The sequence below is a fragment of the Bubalus bubalis genome, chromosome 12, assembly GCF_019923935.1.
Source record: "Bubalus bubalis isolate 160015118507 breed Murrah chromosome 12, NDDB_SH_1, whole genome shotgun sequence".
NCBI lineage: Eukaryota > Metazoa > Chordata > Mammalia > Artiodactyla > Bovidae > Bubalus > Bubalus bubalis.
Genome location: NC_059168.1, coordinates 83256123 through 83276586, shown reverse-complemented (window position 1 = coordinate 83276586; position 20464 = coordinate 83256123). Strand labels below are relative to the sequence as shown.

The 20464-nt window shown below is 41.0% G+C and overlaps 1 long non-coding RNA gene across 13 annotated transcripts in view; it reads right to left on the bottom strand.

Annotated features, from left to right (window-relative positions):
- Window positions 1-414: 414 nt before the first annotated feature.
- The window catches only part of LOC123464776, a 78220-nt gene continuing 58170 nt past the window's right edge, over window positions 415-20464 (bottom strand). For 5 of the 13 annotated variants that reach the window (XR_006639811.1, XR_006639820.1, XR_006639813.1 and 2 more), the window contains 3 exons: window positions 19884-19986; window positions 19606-19753; window positions 12499-12675 (listed from right to left, as the gene is read on the bottom strand). This is a non-coding gene — a long non-coding RNA (uncharacterized LOC123464776). Of the gene's footprint in view, window positions 473-12498; window positions 12676-14569; window positions 14724-15785; window positions 15919-19605; window positions 19754-19883; window positions 20056-20464 lie in introns of those variants that run through there. The other 8 variants (XR_006639814.1, XR_006639815.1, XR_006639816.1 and 5 more) reach the window with 6 other exon arrangements.

Below are 20464 nucleotides of genomic sequence, written 5' to 3'. Positions count from 1 at the left end.
ACGTGCTCATCAACAAACAGATGGATAAAAAAGATATGAGATAGATGTACACACACTGGAAAATTATGCAGCTATATAAAAGAATGAAATCTTGTTATTTGCAACACATATAGACCTGGAGGTTACTATAGTTAGTGAAAAAAATCAGACAGAGGAAGATAAAAATCTGTTTTCACTTATATATAGAATCTAAAATGGAGAAGGCAATGGCACCCCACTCCAGTACTCTTGCCTGGAAAATTCCATGGACGGAGGAGCCTGGTGGGCTGCAGTCCATGGGGTCACTAAGAGTCAGACATTACTGAGCGACTTCACTTTCAATTTTCACTTTCATGCATTGGAGAAGGAATGGCAACCCACTCCAGTGTTCTCGCCTGGAGAATCCCAGGGACGGGGGAGCCTGGTGGGCTGCCGCCTATGGGGTCGCACAGAGTTGGACACGACTGAAGTGAGTTAGCAGCAGCAGCAGAATCTAAAAACAAAATAAATGAACAAATACAGCAAAATAGAAGCAAACTTACAGAGAACAAGCTAGCACCGAAAGGGAAAGGGCTAAAAAGAGAGGCAAAATACATGAAGGGGATTAAAAAGTACAAACTGCCAGCTATAATATAAATAAGTCAGAAGGCTGTGTTGTACAGCACAGGGAATACGGTCAACATTTTATAACAACTTTGTATGGTTTGTAATCTATGAAAATATTAAATCATTATGTTGTATGCCTGAAACTAATATAATATTTTAAGACCAATATACCTCAATTTAAAAAAGTGAAAGTTGCTCAGTCAGGTCTGACCCTTTATGACCCCATGGACTATATAGTCCATGGAATTCTCCAGGCCAGAAAATTGGAGTGGGTAGCGGTTCTCTTCTCCAGGGGATCTTCCAAACCCAGGGATTGAACCCAAGTCTCCTACATTGTAGGCAAATTCTTTACCAGCTGAGCCACCAGGAAAGCCCAATTGAAAAAAGTATGTATTAAACCATTATAGAAACTGTCTCTTATATGTTCAGTCACAGAGCATCTATTGAAAACTAAAGTTTGAAAGGATCTGAATTCAAATTTAAAACAATATATTGAAGCCAGATCAGAATCAATGTTTAGTCCTCCAATGATGATTTCACTGAAGGAGAAAATCCTTTGGAAAGGTAAGCATAGGATGTTCCCAGGGAAAAACAGGACCCTAAGCCCAGCAGCGTAGGGGGAGACATGCATTTGGGAAGAGGTGATGGCTGAACTATGTGGAGGAGGAAGGACAAGGTTACCAAAAAGACAACAGTGTGGGTAGAGGCTCAGACATGTCAGCACCAGTGGAGCATAAAATGCAAAGAAAATGCAATGGGACAGGTCGAAAGAGACCAAAACATTTATGTCTTTGAAGGCCATGCAAGAGTTGAAACATTCTGAGCAGAGAATAAATATGACCAGATTTATAGTTAAAAAGAATTTTGGGGCTCAAGAGTGTGACTTGATATATATATATATATATATATATAATATATATTTGTGACTGATTTGCACTGTTGTATGGCAGAGACTAACACAACTTTGTAAAGCAATTATCTTCCAATTAAAAATAAATTAAAAAAAAAAAAGAAGGTTGGGCATTTGAGATTGAGTGGAATGGGGACTACATGCCGGATAGAGACCTATAAGCCTGATGCCAGAGCCTAGATAAGAAGTGGTAAGACTTGAGCTAAAATTAATTAGTAGTGATGAAGAGAAGAGACCAAGCTGAGAATCATCCAGGGGATTTTAGAATCTCAGCCGCTGAATCAAGCTGCCTCCTCCTGAGAGAGTTGGGATGCTGTGTTCCCTGGATAAATGACAACTTCTGTGAGCAGCTTGGTACCTGTGGTGAGGCACATCGAGGTGACCTCGGAGGTCCCCGTTTCTCCGAGACTCGAATTGAATTGCTCTGAAGTGCCAAACGTCCTTCTCAGAGGAATAATTGAGAGCCTGCCTTAGTCTTTGCAGCAGTGCTCAGCCTTTCTGGAAGAAGATTCTATTTTCCAAATGAAGTCAGTAAAAGTTCTTATGGCTTTTAATTCACGTCCAGGATGGAAAATCTAATGTTCTCATTCTCTCACTGAATTGCACACAATTCATAATGTTTTTATCTGGCTGTTCAGGGAGAAAAACATCATTGGATTTCCCTGTTATAGAGAGGGGTGGAGAAGGCACAGAGATCAACCTGAGTATATTATCACATTTTCTTGCTAATTACTTGACAGTGTGTCACAGATAGATAAAGATTTTACTGAAAAGGACAAGGTTTATCCTTTGACCTAATAATGAACCTACCATTTTAAAATCTCTCTGAACATCCATAGATTTAATCACAATCTCATTGAACAATAAAGATTTGTTGAGTGATTTATTCAAGGAGCAAACATGTTTTTGCACCCTTCTGTGAAAGGACCTTTGGGGGAGCTATTGACTAGTTACATGCCTGCACCATACATGTGGCTCAGCCTCTCTTATCTCCAGTTCATCCTCTATCAGTTCAGTTCAGTCACTCAGTCATGTCCGACTCTTTGCCACCCCATGAATCACAGCACGCTAGGCCTCCCTGTCCATCACCAACTCCCGGAGGTCACTCAGACTCATGCCCAACGAGTCAGTGATACCATCCAACCATCTCATCTCTGTCATCCCTTTCTCCTCCTGCCCCAAATCCCTCCCAGCATCAGGGTCTTTCCAATGAGTCAACTCTTTGCATGAGGTGGCCAAAGTATTGGAGTTTCAGCTTTAGCATCAGTCCTTCCAAAGAACACCCAGGACTGATCTCCTTTAGAATAGACTGGTTGAATCTCCTTGCAGACCAAGGGACTCTCAAGTCTTCTCCAACACCACAGGTCAAAGCATCAATTCTTTGGTGCTAGCTTTCTTCACAGTCCAACTCTTACATCCATACATGACCACTGGAAAAACCATAGGCTTGACTAGACAGACCTTTGTTGGCAAACTAATGTCTCTGCTTTTTAATATGCTATTTAGGTTGGTCATAACTTTCCTTCCAAGCAGTAAGCTTCTTTTAATTTCATGGCTGCAGTCACCATCTGCAGTGATTCTGGCGCCCCCAAAAATAAAGTCTGACACTGCTTCCACTGTTTTCCCATCTATTTCCCATGAAGTGATGGGACCAGATGCCATGATCTTAGTTTTCTGAATGTTGAGCTTTAAACCAACTTTTTCACTCTCCTCTTTCACTTTTATCAAGAGGTTCTTTAGTTCCTCTTCACCTTCTGCCATAAGGGTGGTGTCATCTGCATATCTGAGGTTACTGAGATTTCTCCTGGCAATCTTGATTCCAGCTTGGGCTTCTTCCAGCCCAGCGTTTCTCATGATGTACTCTGCATAGAAGTTAAATAAGCAGGGTAACAATATACAGCCTCGATGTACTCCTTTTCCTATTTGGAACCAGTCTGTTATTCCATGTCCAGTTCTAACTGTTGCTTCCTGACCTGCATATAGGTTTCTCATGAGGCAGGTCAGGTGGTCTGGTATTCCCATCTCTTTCAGAATTTTCCACAGTTTATTGTGATCCACACAGTCAATAAAGCAGAAATAGATGTTTTTTTTCTGGAACTCTCTTGCTTTTTTGATGATCCAGCAGATGTTGGCAATTTTATCTCTGGTTCCTCTGCCTTTTCTAAAACCACCTTGAAGATCTGGATGTTCATATTTCACATATTACTGAAGCCTGGCTTGGGGAATTTTGAGCATTACTTTACTAGCATGTGAGATGAGTGCAATTATGCAGTAGTTTGAGTGTTCTTTGGCATTCTTGGGCATTGCCTTTCTTTGGGATTGGAATTAAAACTGACATTTTCCAGTCCTGTGGCCACTGCTGAGTTTTCCAAATTTGCTGGCATATTGAGTACAGCACTTTCCCAGCATCATCTTTTAGGATTTGAAATAGCTCAACTGGAATTCCATTGCCTCCACTAACTTTGTTCATAGTGATGCTTTCTAAGGCCCACTTGACTTCACATTCCAGGATGTCTGGCTCTAGGTGAGTGATCACACCATCATGATTATCTGGGTCATGAAAATCTTTTTTGTACAGTTCTTCTGTGTATTCTTGCCACCTCTTCTTAATATATTCTGCTTCTGTTAGGTCCATACCATTTCTGTCCTTTATGGAGCCCATCTTTGTATGAAATATTCCCTTGGTATCTCTAATTTTCTTGAAGAGATCTCTAGTCTTCCCCATTCTGTTGTTTTCCTCTATTTCTTTGCATTGATCACTGAGGGAGGCTTTCTTATCTCTCCTTGCTATTCTTTGGAACTCTGCATTCAGATGCTTATATCTTTCCATTTCTCCTTTGCTTTTCACTTCTCTTCTTTTCACAGCTATTTGTAAGGCCTCCCCAGAGAGCCATTTTGCTTTTTTGCATTTCTTTTCCATGGGGATGGTCTTGATCCCTGTCTCCTGTACAGTGTCATGAACCTCCATCCACAGTTCATCAGGCACTCTGTCTATCAGATCTAGTCCCTTAAATCTATTTCTTACTTCCACTGTATAATCATAAGGGATTTGATTTAGGTCATCCCTGAATGGTCTAGTGATTTTCCCTACTTTCTTCCATTTAAGTCTGAATTTGGCAATAAGGAGTTCATGATCTGAGCCACAGTTCAGCTCCCAGTCTTGTTTTTGCTAACTGTATAGAGCTTCTCCATCTTTGGCTGCAAAGAATATAATCAATCTGCTTTTGCTGTTGACCATCTGGTGATGTCCATGTGTAGAGACTTCTCTTGTGTTGTTGGAAGAGGATGTTTGCTATGACCAGTGAATTCTCTTGGCAGAACTCTATTCCTTTGCCCTGCTTCATTCTGTAATCCAAAGCCAAATTTTCCTGTTACTCCAGGTGTTTCTTAACTTCCTACTTTTGCATTCCAATCCCCTATAATGAAAATGACATCTTTTTGGGGTGTTAGTTCTCAAAGGTCTTATAGGTCTTCATGGAACCGTTTAACTTCAGCTTCTTCAGCATTACTGGTTGGGGTATAGGCTTGGATTACTGTGATATTGAATGGTTTGCCTTGGAAATGAAGAGAGATCATTCTGTCCTTTTTGAGATTGCATCCAAGTACTGCATTTCGGACTCTTTTGTTGACCATGATGGCTACTCCATTTCTTCTGAGGGATTCCTGCCCGCAGTAGTGGATATAATGATCATCTGAGTTAAATTCACCCATTCCAGTCCATTTTAGTTCTCTGATTCCTAGAATGTCGAGATTCACTCTTGCCGTCTCCTGTTTGACCACTTTCAATTTGCCTTGATTCATGGACCTGACATTCCAGGTTCCTATGCAATATTGCTCTTTACAGCATCAGACCTTGCTTCTATCACCAGTCACATCCACAGCTGGGTATTGTTTTTGCTTGGCTCCATCCTTTCATTCTTTCTGGAGTTATTTCTCCACTGATCTCCAGTAGCATATTGGGCACCTACCGACCTGGAGAGTTCCTCTTTAAGTATCCTATCATTTTGCCTTTTCATACTGTTCATGGGGTTCTCAAGGCAAGAATACTGAAGTGGTTTGCCATTCCCTTCACCAGTGGACCACATTCTGTCAGACCTCTCCACCATGACCCGCCCATCTTGGGTGGCCCCACATGGCATGGCTTAGTTTCATTGAGTTAGACAAGGCTGTGGTCCATGTGATCAGATTGACTAGTTTTCTGTGATTATGGTTTCAGTGTGTCTGCCCTCCAATGCCCTCTCACAACACCTACCGTCTTACTTGGATTTCTCTTACTTTGGACATGGGGTATCTCTTCAGGGCCACTCCAGCAAAGCGCAGGTGCTGCTCCTTACCTTGGATGAGTGGTATCTCCTCATGGCCGCCCCTCCTGACCTTGAACGTGGAGTAGCTCCTCTCGGCCCTCCTATACCCGCGCAGCCGCCGCTCCTTGGATGTGGGGTTGCTCCTCTAGACCGCCACCCCTGACCTCGGGCATGAGGTAACTCCTCTTGGCTGCCGCCCCATAAAACAGCATAATATGAACTAATGTAGCAAATATAATGACAGGAAGAAATGATCCACCAGAGGTACACCTAAAGCTTCAATACTGGGCAAGGTAAAGTTTGGAAGGTAAAGTTTGATTAAAATAGTATTGTACAGAAAGGGTCAAGGCAGCCATTTTCTGTGCAGAGTTTATTTCTGTGTAAGAGAGGATAAACCCCGCCCCCCTTTAGGGGCAGAACACATAAACAGTAGGCTGGAGAATAGAGCATTTCATGAAGAAACAGGGAGCTATGGGTCTTTACTAAGGTGTGACATTATTCCTAAAGAAATAAATCATCAATGTCATGATCACTCAGTCATTTCTGAGTCTTTGCAATCCTATGGACTGTAGCCTGTCAGGCTTCTCTGTCCATGGAATTTTCAGACAAGAATACTGGTTTGGCTTGCCATTTCCTCCCAGGGGACCTTCCCAACCCCAGCAGTCAAATTCTGGTCTCCTGTATTTGCAAGCAGATTCTTAACTACTGAGCCACCAGGGCAGCCCAAAGAAATAGAGACAAATATCCACAGTTCTTTTTGGAAAGAGTAGAAATAATAATGAGATTAGCAACTTGCATTTGTTGAGTGTTTTCTATATGCCAAGTACCATGCTAATGCTCCCCCTAGAATGATTTTAATTTTACTCTTCAAAATACTTGTTACTTGCTTCCTTATTTTACCATAAGAAAAATGAAGCTTTGAGAGATAACATGCTTATCACATGCTTAATACAATAGTGTTGCACAGCTATTGTATTAACAGAAGTCCAGTTGGCATTCTGCTATCTAATCCTATATAAAGTCTAGTGCTCAGCTGATCCTATCAAGCAAAACTTCAGCCATCTCCTCCACTAAGCTCAAAAGACTAAACAGTTTCTTCAAATGATCCATAAAAGTGCAAGTAAGTATACACAGTCCAATGTGCAGTAGGGATGAAGATGGAACTTAGGCAAGAGAATCAGTAGAATTGGACAATGCCCAAAATCAAATGAAAAAGGAACATCTTAGAGTTTCCCTCTACTCCTTAGTGAGGAGCTGTGTGGAAAATGGTAACAGAAAATTACTTAGACTTTGTGTATCTGTGTAGTATGTGAATATGCAGCAAGAAAAAATATTTTAAAGTAGATACATGAAACCAGATCTTATGGTAGAAGCTTATACCTTTGAATATTTGGGGGGCATTGTATGGATAGTTGGAGAAGGAAATGGCAACCCACTCCAGTATTCTTGCATGGAGAATCCCAGGGACAGAGGAGCCTCGTAGGCTGCCATCTATGGGGTCACACAGAGTGGGACACGACTGAAGCGACTTAGCAGCAGCAACAGTATGAATATTAAGGAAAGAAAATGGTCAGTCTCATGTCTTTACCTGATGAAGACTTAGAAGGGATGAAGAAATGATAAAACTTAAGTACTTACAAACCATCAATCCTAAAGGAGATCAACCCTGAATATTCATTGGAAGGACCGATGCCAAAGCTGAGGCTCCAATATTTTGGCCACCTGATGCAAAGAACTGATTCATTGGAAAAGACTCTGATGCTGGGAAAGATTGAGGGCAAGAGGAGAAAGGGGCGACAGAGGATGAGATGGCTGGATGGCATTACCAACTCAATGGACATGAATTTGAGCAAAATCTGAAAGACAGCGAAGGACCAGGGGAGCCGGGCATGCTGCAGTCCATGGGGTCGCAAAGAGTCAGACACGACTTAGCAACAGAACAACAGCAAAATACTTACAGATCTGCCAGGTTACTAAAAGGTGAGTAAAGAGGTAAAATGGCCTTTTTCTTTGGAGAGCACATTCATAAGCCACTTAGAAAATAAATAAAGTCTACATGTGCAAAAAGTGAGAGTGTCTGAGCTGCAAGGAGGCTTTTGAAGAGAAGTGGCAAGCCTGAGAAAGGCAGCAAGAGGAAGTATTTTCAAGTGGTGAGATGTCAGAAAGACTGGCATCTCAGATATGATATTTTAAAGATAAAATATATGATACAAAGTGAAAGATAACTTTGATTTGTACCTTGCCTTTATACTGTGAATAATAAACTCTAACCACTCAATTCTTCCTGTAATTAAATTTATATATTTAATTTTATGGTATGCATAGTATTTAATTTTACTTGGTTTTCAGTGCTACAAATTAAAACACAATCACTGGCCCCCAAATTTTTAATGAAGTTTATTATTTACCGCAGACATTTCTAAGAGAACTCACAGAGCACAAATTGAATTCCACTCCTGGATGGGTAAGGAGAAAGGCAAACAGGACATAAAAGTTAAGTGCAAGCAGACAACTGAGTCAATTTTATCCAAATCTCAAAGGACAGATGACCATAGCTAAGATCTGTCTTCCATATTAACATTCACTAAAATAACTGAACTAGATGGACAAGCTTCATAAGCACCAAGCAACCCTTTTTCTTAAAACCCTACTGCTGCTGCTGCTAAGTTGCTTCAGTTGTGTCCGACTCTGTGCAACCCCATAGATGGCAGCCCACCAGGCTCCCCCGTCCCTGGGATTCTCCAGGCAAGAACACTGGAGCAGGTTGCCATTTCCTCCTCCAATGCATGAAAATGAAAAATGAAAGTGAAGTCGTTCAGTTGTGTCTGACTTGTAGCGACCCCATGTAGCAGCCCACCAGGCTCCTCCATCCATGGGATTCTCCAGGCAAGAGTGCTGGAGTGGGGTGCCATTTCCTCCTGCTTAAAACCCTAAGCAAGAGGAAACTTCCAGAAACTATTTTACACAGGTATCTGAGGTAACTTGCTTAGAACAGTGAATAAGAGGAAGACCTTTCAAGACAAACAGCTCAGGACTGTGGGCTAAGCAATTCCACGAGCCAACCCTGTAACCTGGAGCAAGTTACCAAACCTCTTGAAACTTTGATCTCCTCATTAGTAAAATTAGGTTACCAGTACTTTTCTACAGGTTTGTTGTAGGAATTAAATGACATAAGAATGTAAATTATTTACTTCGGAACCAAATATATTAAAAGTACTCACCCTAGAGACAGGCATCAGGACAAAGACTGATAGAGAAATTTAGGAAAACCAAATTATCAACCCTCAGAACAAATTATACTCCCACCAGCTGGCATACCCAAGTAGCAGCAATATTCAGAAGTCTTCAAAGGACGTGTGTGTGAAAGATTTCTTCAGCTTTATTGTTGTTGTTTGGTCTCTCAGACCTGTCCTACTCTTTTACAACCCCACTGACTAGCCTGCCAGGCTTGTCTGTCCATGGAATTTCCTAGGCAGGAATACTGGAGTGGGTTGCTATTTCCTTCTCCATTTTCCAGCTTTGCCATACTGTAATTTTTAATGTTTCTCTTTTTTCGACAATACAGAGGTATACAGTAAACTCCTTGAGACTAGACCCATTCCGCACTGTTTACCATGCAAAATCCAGAATTATTAATTACTCAGGAAGGGTTTTTTCCCCAATAGAATAAAACCAGATATCTTTACTCAGCAATGATGGCTGAATGTAAACCGTCTTCCCAGCACTCTAAAGGACCTGAACAGGGGAAAAAAAAAAAGTTCTAAAACATTTAGAGCATCATCAGTCTTACAGAAGAGAAGAAATATGGGAATGAGTTTTCTGGAAGAGTTGTCCTTCATTGCCAAGGATGATGAATGACAAGGCTTCAGGCAGATCAGAAAAGCCAAACCAAGGGAAGCAGTGCTAATATGCGAGGGCTCATTACGGAGCCCGTGGTCCCCTCAGCACAGCATCACATGTCACAAGGGATGTCACAGGTCATGAAATATAGGTACTTGCAATTCCCCACTGGGATTGCATTTATCTTGAATTATTTACCACCAGATTTCCTAACAGTGGGAACAGGCTAATAATGTGGTTTTTGTGGGGGTGAGGGGGGTCCTCAATTTGTAATTAATTCATCTCTAGGAGATAGAATGGGGATGACAGAGCCACAGTCCATAAATAATTACAATTAGTGTCTTTATGGAATCATCAAAGTTTCATGGCATGAGAAACCACATTTCCAGCAAGAACAGTCAGTGGAAAACACTTTGGAATAGATTGCCTCTGATTCCTGTAAGGTGGCATTTCTTTCAGGCTACATTAGATCCCATCGTTAGGGTGAATGCCATCCATTGGGGAGATGGATGACAGAATATTGAAGTAGGCAAAAGTGAGATGGCTTTTCATCAAAGATTGCATTCTAGTCCCAGAAACCATACGTAGAGAAATTGGCTGTGGGAGAAATAATTACAATTCGAATGTGTGGACTCAATAACGCGTGACCTTTCAAAGATTCTCCCTGTCACCTTTGGGATGGAGTCCAAACTCCTCAGCACACTGGCTCCTGCTGCCTTCTCTAGTCTTCTCTTCCCCACTTAAATATTGCTCTTGGGTCTACTGAACTATTTGCAGTTCCCAAAACACACCATGCTTTATGTTTGGGGGCCATTTTTCTTTCTGTCTTCTGTGCCTGGAAGTCTTTCTCTTCCTGCCTGGCATAACTGAGTCTTAATGATTCAGTTAAAAGGTTGCTTTCCCAGACCCCCTCAGGCATGGATGTTAATTCCCTCATTCCTGCCTTTGGTTATCTCTTCATTCACCTTTGTTATAAGGCCAAGTACCCTGAAGTGCCACTGTGAGGTTAAGATCAGGACGATGTCTCCTTCTTCTTTTTTTTTTGTAAAATGCTTTTTCTTCTTTATTATTTACTCTGTAGTATTTTTTTAAACTTTTTATTTTGTATTGGCAGACAGTTGAAGAACAAACAATGCTGTGACAGTTTCAGGTGAACAGTGAGGGGACTCAGCCATACGTATACACATATCTATTCTCCCCAGCACCACTCCCATCCAGCCCACCACATAACACTGATCAGAGTTCCATGTGCTATAAAGTAGGTCCTTGTTGGCTGTCCATTTTAAGCATAGCAGTGTATCATTCTTTCTGTTTTTTACCAAAGCCTGCCAGAAGGACAGGCTCATGGCAATGTGGTTTTTATGACTACAAAGGATGTCATAAATCTCAACTCTCAAAATAATATATATCAAATAAAATGGATATGAGTTCCAAATTGTATGCAAAAATATAAGGTTATTTTGCCATAAGGAAAAATGACAAAAGATGTCATAGAAATGCTAATCTTGTCCCATAGGATTTGAACTGGCCATTATAATTGAGAAATGTGCAAGTTATATATTGAACTAGTTACACATTTGTGGATAACTTGTTTCTTTTACCTGGAATTTCCTCACCTCGACATGTCCAAATTTCATCACTTTAAGCTCCCTCATTGATTCCTCTTTGAGAGTTTTGATGTTAACTTCTTGAAGACCTGCTCTTCCTTTTCTCTGAGTTCCTATACTCGAATTGCTTTTCTCTTGTAGCACTTATAGCAGCACTTATAGCTATCTCCTTTATAATTATTTAGGTAATTTAGGTAAATTATTGAGTGATTATTTTCTCACTAAACTAGAACTTACTGAGGGTAGTATTCTATGTGTTCTGTTCTGGGTTAGTATTCTCTTTCTCTGTTCAGTATCTGTTACTGTATAACGACGCCCCTAAATTGCTTAAAACAATAACAATCATTTATCTCTATGATTTGGGGGTGTCAGGATTTGGGGAGGTGCTTAGTTGGGCATTGTTGACTTGGTGTTTCTTATGTAGTTATAGGCAGAGAGTGGCTGGGGCTGGAACAGTGGAAGGCTAAAGCCCCTGGGGGCTAACTGTTCATCTTTTCTCTTCTTTTCATCTATTCTGAGTAGTTCTCTGCATGTTTTCTCTACATGAGTTAGTTTGGGCTTCCTGACAAGATGGAAGCCTCAGACTTCTTCAAGTCAACTCTCCAAGGCAAGTGTCCTGAGACAACCGGAAGCTGTATTGCTTTTATGACCCTAGTCTCAGAAGTCATGGCTATGGCATGCTATTGGTTATTTCAGTCACGTAAGACTGATTCAAAGGTGGAGGGTATAACCAGACTGAGCCTTCTTTAATAATTAGCTTTGGAATGAAAAAGCACAAACACAGTACTATAGTGTATGGATGTGTATTCCTTATTGTAGATTCTTTTTCTCCCATGGAAAAATTATGTAAAATTTAGGGGGAAAACACTCAGAACTATACAATCTGTTCCAGGAGATTCTAGTTCTTTCTGCTGTTGCTGTTGCTGCTGCTGCTAAGTCGCATCATTTACATTCCAGTATTCTGGCCTGAAGAATTTGCAAAGAGTTGGAAACAACTGAGCAACTTTCACACATTTTCATTTTCATCAACACTGGTTATTGCCAATCTTTCATTTTTGTGAATCTTATTGGAGAAAACAGATTTCATTTTTGGTTTATTTATATTAGTTTGACAATTGATAAATTGAACATCCTTGAATATGTTATTGGTTATTTTTATTCCTTTTAAAGAGAAACTTTCTGCTTGTGTGTTTTGCCCTCTTTGAATTTTGGAAGTTTAAAGTTGTTTCTCTTTTGAGTCAGGTTTATTGGGGTATAATTATTGTAAGAGTTTTATTGATATATAAGTCATATATCATATAACTCACCATTTCAAGTGCACAATTGAATTGCTTTTACAGATTCAGATTCATAGTCACAGACTTCAGGCAATCATTACCACAAACCAATTTTAGCACATTTTCATCTCTCCAGACAATAAAGAATCCACCTGCAATACAGGAGACCTGGGTTCAATCACTGGTGTTAGGAAAATCCCCTGGAGAAGGGAAGAGCTACCGATACCAGTATTCTGGCCTGGAGGATCCCATGGCCAGAGGAGCCTGGCAGATTACAGCCCATGGGATCACAAAGAGTTGGACATGACTGAGCGACTAAGCATGCATGCATCCATTAGCAATCAGTATTTATTAATTTTCCCCTACTCCATTATCTGGTAAGTATTAACCTGATTTCTGTCTCTATAAATTTGCCAACTATGAATATTTTACATGAATAGAATTATACAATATATGGTCTTCTCTGGCTGGCTAGTCTAACTTGACCCTATGTTTTCAAAGTTTATTCATGTAGTAACATGTATGAGTAATTCCTTTATAGTGTAGGGTAATAGTTTCATTGTATGGATATGCCATACTTTATCCATTTATCAGTTTACGGACATTTGGATTATTTCTACTTTTGACTAATATGAATAACATTGCAATAAACAATCATGTACATGAGCCTGTAATCCCACTTCTGAATATATATCCCAGAGAATTAAAAACAGGGTTTTGAAGAGAGATTTGTATACCTGTGTTCATAGCAAAATTATTCACAGTAGCTAAGTTGTGGAAGCAACCCAGATGTCCATTGAAGGATGAATGGATAAGCAAAATATGTCATACAATCCAGAGGAATATTATTCAGCCTTAAAAAAGAAGGAAATTCTGACATATGCTACAACATGAATAAACCATAAGAACATTATGCTAAGTGAGATACATCAGTCACAAAAAGACAAAGACTGTATGATTTCATTTACATGAGATGCCTATTGAAGTCAAAATCATAGAGACAAAAAAATAGAATGGTGGTTGCCTGGATCTATGAAGTGGAGGAAATGGGGAATTATTACTGAACAGGTGTAGAGTTTTAGTTGTACAAAATTACAGAGATCTGGAGATGGACGGTGGTGAAGGTCACACAACATTATGAATGTAGTTTATACTACTGAACTGCAAACTTAAAAATGGCCAAGATAATACATTTTATGTCCTATGTTTTTTACCTTAGTAAAAAACTAGGGAAAATTCATGTACAATTTTTGTGTATACATATATTTTTGTTTCTTTGGTATATATAACCAAGAGTGGGACTGCTGAGTCATACAAAAATTGTGTTTAAAATTTTGAAGAATTGCCAAACTTTTTAAATGTAGCAGTTATACCATTTTATCTTCCTACCAGCAAAATATGAAGGTTACAGTTTCTCCATATCCTCATCAACACATGTTATTTTCTCTTCTTTGTAGACATAATAGTGGGTATGAGGTGTCATCTTATTTTGGTTTTGATAACATCTAGTCATGGTAATCAGAGAAGGCAATGGCACCCCACTCCAGTACTCTTGCCTGGAAAATCCCATGGACCGAGGAGCCTGGTGGGCTGCAGTCCATGGGGTGGCTAAGAGTCGGACACAACTGAGCGACTTCACTTTCACTTTTCACTTTCATGCATTGGAGAAGGAAATGGCAACCCACTCCAGTGTTCTTGCCTGGAGAATCCCAGGGATGGGGAAGCCTTGTGGGCTGCCGTCTATGGGGTTGCACAGAGTCCGACACGACAGAAGTGACTTAGCAATAGTGATGGTAATCAATTTTATGTGCTTATTCAGTTCAGTTGCTCAGTCGTGTCTGACTCTTTACAACCTTGTGAATTGCAGCATGCCAGGTCTCCCCGTCCATCACCAACTCCCAGAGTCCACCCAAACCCATGTCCTTTGAGTCGATGATGCCATCCAACCATCTCATCCTCTGTCGTCCCCTTCTCCTCCTGCCCTCAACCCCTCAGTCATTTGTGTATCTTTGGAGAAATGTCTAGTCATTTACTTTCTCTATTGACCTTTTAAACATATTAAGTTCTAAGAGCACTCTTTGGCTTCCCTGGTAGTTCAGCTGGTAAAGAATCTGCCTACAATGCAGAAGATCCTGGTTCAATTCCTAGGTTGGGAAGATCCCCTGGAGAAGCGAACGGCTACCCATTCCAGTATTCTTGCCTGGAGAATTACACGGACAGAGGAGACTGGCGAGCTTGGGCTTGCAAAGAGTAGGATATGACTTAGCAACTTTCACTTTCAACAGGACTCTGTATGTATTCAGGATAGTCTGTTATGAGACAAATCTTTTTTTATCTTTTTTAAAAATTCTGTGCCTGTGTTTCACTGTATGGAATGGTGCCATTTGTAGTACAAAAGTTTTAATTTTGTTGAATTCAATACTATATATTTTCTGTAAGCAAAATTATATCCTCTTATGTGTGCTTTTCCTGCAAAAAAAAAGGAAAATTTACCTTTTTTCTTAAAAATCTATGTTTTGCAAGTACATGTTGTCATATACCCAAACCATAATCAAGACATACAGAACAGTTTCATTACCCCAATAAATTCACTTGGGCTATCACTGATCTATTTTTTGTCCCTAAATTTTTGCTTTTTAAGAATATCATGTAAATGAAATCTAGAAAATAAAAGCATCATATATTTGTGATTTTAGTGAAAAGAAATTCTATTGAATGGTCCTTTATATTAAAACCTACACCTTTAAAAAAAAAAACAACACAGCTCACAGTTTTAATTTCAGGATTCCTCTGTTACAATTTTTGGTGTGACTCTTCTATTGTAAATATATAGCACATCAACATCTTCGCATTCGAATGAGATATGCAAATTTCATGGCCTAAAAGTCTTGAGTCAAGTTTGTGAAAAGGTTATTCTAATTGGATAAATTATAAATGGGATAAGGTGGTAGTTTTCTAACTTTTTTAAATTGGATGGGTTATTTAAAATGAAACTTTGCACAGAAGCTCAGTATGTAAACACATCAAAACCAAGATTTTCTGAATTCTTTTTTTTTTAATTTTTATTTTTTTAGATTATGAAAGTATGATAAAACATTTATAGGAGGCTTGGAAAATACAGAACAAGATTACATATGGTTTCACTATATATTACAATTATTTTTAGATAGATAAATTAACATTTTTAGTTGGAGTTTCAATATCAAACTCTCAAAAATTAACAGAATGAATGAACAGAATTCTCTGTATGAATTCTGAATAGACACTGTGCCAATGCCTCCCCCACCGCCTTTTCTTCAGAACATAGTTTGAGTATACATGGTCTCAGTCTTGAGTTATCTTTGGTTGACTGATCCATTAGAAGCAGTACTTAGATATTGGCCATCAGGGTCAGTCTCGGGATGAGAAAGGAAGAGAAATTTGAGAGACAATTAGCCGAAATTACAGGTTGTCATCTCAGGCAATGGTTTTCCTATTCCGCTTTCCACTGCCCTGAACTCCCAGGAGGGAATGAGAAATACTCAGGGACAATGTCTTTACACATTGGGAGGGCTGCTACATGGAGGCTGATGAGAATAGTTCAAAGTCATTCCTGAAGATAGATCTGGAATGTAAGTGATTAAACAAAGAAGAAAGAAGAACATTCTAAAGACAAGATTAACACTGATTCTGAAAAGGTTTGAGCTAGATTTTCCTGACCCATATAAAATACTGGAGTAAAGAGCACAAGAGCCCTCATAGCACTGAATTCTGCATCTGTGGGTGATGGCATACACTGAGCCCTTCTGCAATAGCTACTACTGACGAGCACTCAGCTTTTATTTTGTCACTTCCCACTATCTGTCCTAGAGGTACAGAGGGGAGCGTCACAGTGACTGGTGATGAGGATCCCCAAAGTAAATGTGTCTTTAAGTTTTCAATTCCAACCTTGTAAAAACAAATCGACCCCAAACTCAGAGTTTCTAACATACAGTATTTATTAAAGTGCCGAGTTTGTTGTTTAGTCCCTAAGTTATGTCTGACTCTTTTGTGACCCTAGGGACCATAGCCCACCAGGCTCTTCTGTCTACAGGATTTTCCAGGCAAGAATATTAGGGTTGGTTGCTATTTTCTCTTCCAGGGGATCTTCCCAACACAGGGATCGAACCCGGGTCTTATTTGCTTAACTCCAGTCCTCCATTCGGTAGTATGAAAAATATTTGCAAAAACACCCAAAACAGAAAGGAACTCTGTAGCTTCCTCTGTAGATACTGTGCTGTGTGAGTGTGGTTTTCAGCATGTGCAGAGGCAAAAAGGACCTGCCAGTGATGGCTCCCATTGTTTCCCCCTTTCTATAAGCATACCTTTCTTGACTACACATAGGGGATTGCTCACAGGACAGTGAAGAAATAGGAGCATTTAGGACCCACTTGATTGGCCCTGGAGAACCAGGTAAGGATGCATTCTATTGTAGGAAAACCCTCATGTCTATACCTGAACAAGAGTCAGAATGAAGTCTGTTCAGGGGAGGGTCAGTGCTGGGAGCCGGCATATTGCATATTGAGTGAGGATCTGGAATAGCTCAACTGGAATTCCATCACTTCCGGGAGCCAGCGTGAGGCACTCCGCCCATGACAAAGGTCATGAGGAAGGAGGCTCGGCATACGCAAAGGCGGGATCGAGCCTCAGGAGTCCCCCTGGAAATTCTCGAGCATCTACCCCCAAAACCAGAGTCTGCCTACTTTCTGCTTTGTGCTTTCACCTACACCTCTGACTTTACGGGGGGCTGTCTCCCACTACCTCTCTCTGGAAAAAGAGTTAGCTTACAGCTCCAGTTAATAATTCCTGGGTGTGACAGTGTTTAACCTACAAACTCCTTTGGAAATCCTCTAGCCTGCCTGAATAGGTTTTTCCGGCCACATGTGATTGTTCAGAGCCTCCCAACTGTGAGAGGCAGGAGATGTTCTAAACTGCCTAAACACAGATTCCTTTGAGTAGTTAAAAGATTGATTAGAAATTGTATTGGTGAAGGGTTTTTTCACTTGTTGAGCCAGTTTGCTGCTAAGTCTCCATACTCCTTACCTACTGTGTCTTTGGCAGTGTATTGATTGATATAATGGGTGTATAGAAATGTAAAATGCCGCTTTGTCCAATGCTTTTTGGAAGGCTGGCGCCTGACTTTGGAATAATCACCTTTAGAGAAAGATAAGTTTCTTAAAATGTTAACAGGCCTCCGGGCCAGAAGATGATGTCAATCACCTGAACTTTTGCATATGATAAGTTTGCAGGAAGAAAGCCTGGCTTGCTGCATGGCTCTACCCCTTCCCCCATTATCCTCTATGCATACCTTTAGGTATAAAAACTACTTTGGAAAATAAAGTGCGGGCCTTGTTCACTGAAACTTGGTCTCCCCATGTCATTCTTCCCTTTAACTTCTGGCTGAGCGTCCATCTGGAGCGCGGATGTCCTCTGCGACCATTTATTTGCCTGGGCTTCTAAGACCCACTCGAGAAGGTGTCTAAGGTGGGGCACCTTCCGCTATTCGAGAGGGCGCCTGCGGCCTCCGTGGTCAGAGCTAACCTGGTGTCACGGGTTATATTGATTTTCCGCGTAAACCAAGCCACTCAGCTTCTTTTCTCCACTGAATTTTCCTACTGAGCTATCCTTATTTCAGCCGCTTTTCTCCACTGAATTTCCTCACTGAGCTATCCTTATTTCAGCTGCTTTTCTCCACTGAATTTCCTCACTGAGCTATCCTTATTCTATTACTCTTTGTATCCTTAATTAAAGTGTAATTAAGCAGTTATTCCCTGACCCTCGCCTAGCCGTCTCTCCTTCGAATACCCTGGATCAGCCGGGGCTGGTCCCCGGCAGGTCAGGCCAACCTAGGACCATAAAGGGATTAAAGACTATGAAACACTAGTTCAGTTCAATTCAGTCGCTCAGTCGTGTCTGACTCTTTGTGACCCCATGAATCGCAACACGCCAGGCCTCCCTGTCCATCACCAACTCCCGGAGTTCACTCAGACTCACGTCCATCAAGTCAGTGATGCTATCCAGCCATCTCATCCTCTGTTGTCCCCTTCTCTTTGTTTAATGAAGGATTGTCTAGTCAAAGCTATGGTTTTACCAGTAGTCATGTATGGATGTGAGAGTTGGACTATAAAGAAAGCTGAGCACCAAAGAAGTGATGCTTTTGAACTGTGGTGTTGGAGAAGACTCTTGAGAGTCCCTTGGACTGCAAGGAGAACCAACCAGTCCATCCTAAAGGAGATCAGTCCTGAATATTCATTGGAAGGACTGATGCTGAAGCTCCAATACTTTGGCCACCTGATGCGAAGAACTGACTCATTAGAAAAGACCTTGACACTGGGAAAGATTGAAGGCAGGAGAAGTGGGTGACAGAGGATGAGATGGTTAGATGGCATCAGCGACTCGATAGACATGAGTCTGAGCAAGCTCTGGGAGTTGGTGATGGACAGGGAGGCCTGGAGTGCTGCAGTTCATGGGGTTGCAAAGAGTCGGACACAACTGAGCAACTGAACTGAACTGAACTGAATGAAGGACCTGATGATAAGAACCCTCAAGTAGGGAAGAGGATAGCAGTTAACCAGAGGAGGAAGGAGAAAGTATATCAGAAAACCAGAATTCAGTGGCTGGAGTGGTTTTCTGGGAGGTGTATGATCAGTACCAGCGACATTTGGCATGAGTGTGGGCATAGTTCAGTTCAGTTCAGTCGCTCAGTCATGTCCAACTCTTTGCGACTCCATGAACCACAGCACGCCAGGCCTCCCTGTCCATCACCAACTCCCGGAGTCCACCCAAACCCATGTCCATTGAGTCAATGATGCCATCCAACCATCTTATCCTCTGTCGTCCCCTTCTCCGTGGGCATAAGAGAGAACTAAAAAAAAATACAGCCCGTATTTTTGCATGCTTACTTGAGTCAGCCATTGTTCCAAATGCTTTATATAAATTAACTCATTTGCTCCTCATAACTGGTTTATAAATTATTTTTAAGCTCATTTTACAGATGAAAACTCAGAGCCAAAGATGGTGAATAAATAACTTAGGCAAATCCAGACACATAGAAAGCTGCATACCTGCTTTCTCCCTTGAACAAGTCACCACATGTCTGCTCAGCCCAGAGTCCCAATCTCTGTGTCTGTCACCTCCTTCATGTGCAATGGCATCACCTGGCAGCTGAGTGGGCAGAGGTAGAGGAGGGCAGGTGACTGACACCAAGAGGACCTAGGAGGATAAATTCAGAAAAAGCCTGCCGATCTCCAGAGAACAAGATTGGTTTAGGGCCCCTTTTCCTGAACTAGAAGTTCAGAATCCGGAGACGTGTTACCAGGAGCAGAGAATGGGATATATATACCTGTAGGCCGACTAGAGCTGAATTGCAGGAGGTCTGTCTTGGGGTTGCTTCACTGGATCCTAAATGCAGGGGCAGGGCTGTGGGAACATTCCAGCTGTGAATCCTGGAGGGTGGCGTGCCAAGTTAGACATGGCAATTAACTAGCAAGCACTTCCCTGTCCTACGTTAGGACCTGTTTGGGGTGTGAGGAATTCACAAGGGAGCAAGATCATTCCTGCCCTGACCCTGTTCCCCAGTGAGTGGCACTGCCTACTATGTTGCCCACATTTTGTCCACGCCTCATAGTGCCTCTTTTTTTTAATCACAAGAATAGAAATGATCACTGATATCATTATTTTCTGAGACAAACTTTCCCATGGCGATTTTAATAAAACCCAAATGGAAATTCAATTTATTAAAAACACATCTTTCTTTTTTTTTCTATTTTCTCATTTTCTATTTAATTGGAACATTAACATGAGTCTAAGAAGAGAGAAATTAGATGAACAGCTTAAAACAAAATCTCTTAAATGTCAGTGAAATTGCGCAAAATGTTGCATGCCATGAATTTCCCATCCTTGGTCCACGGGGAGCTGTTTCTG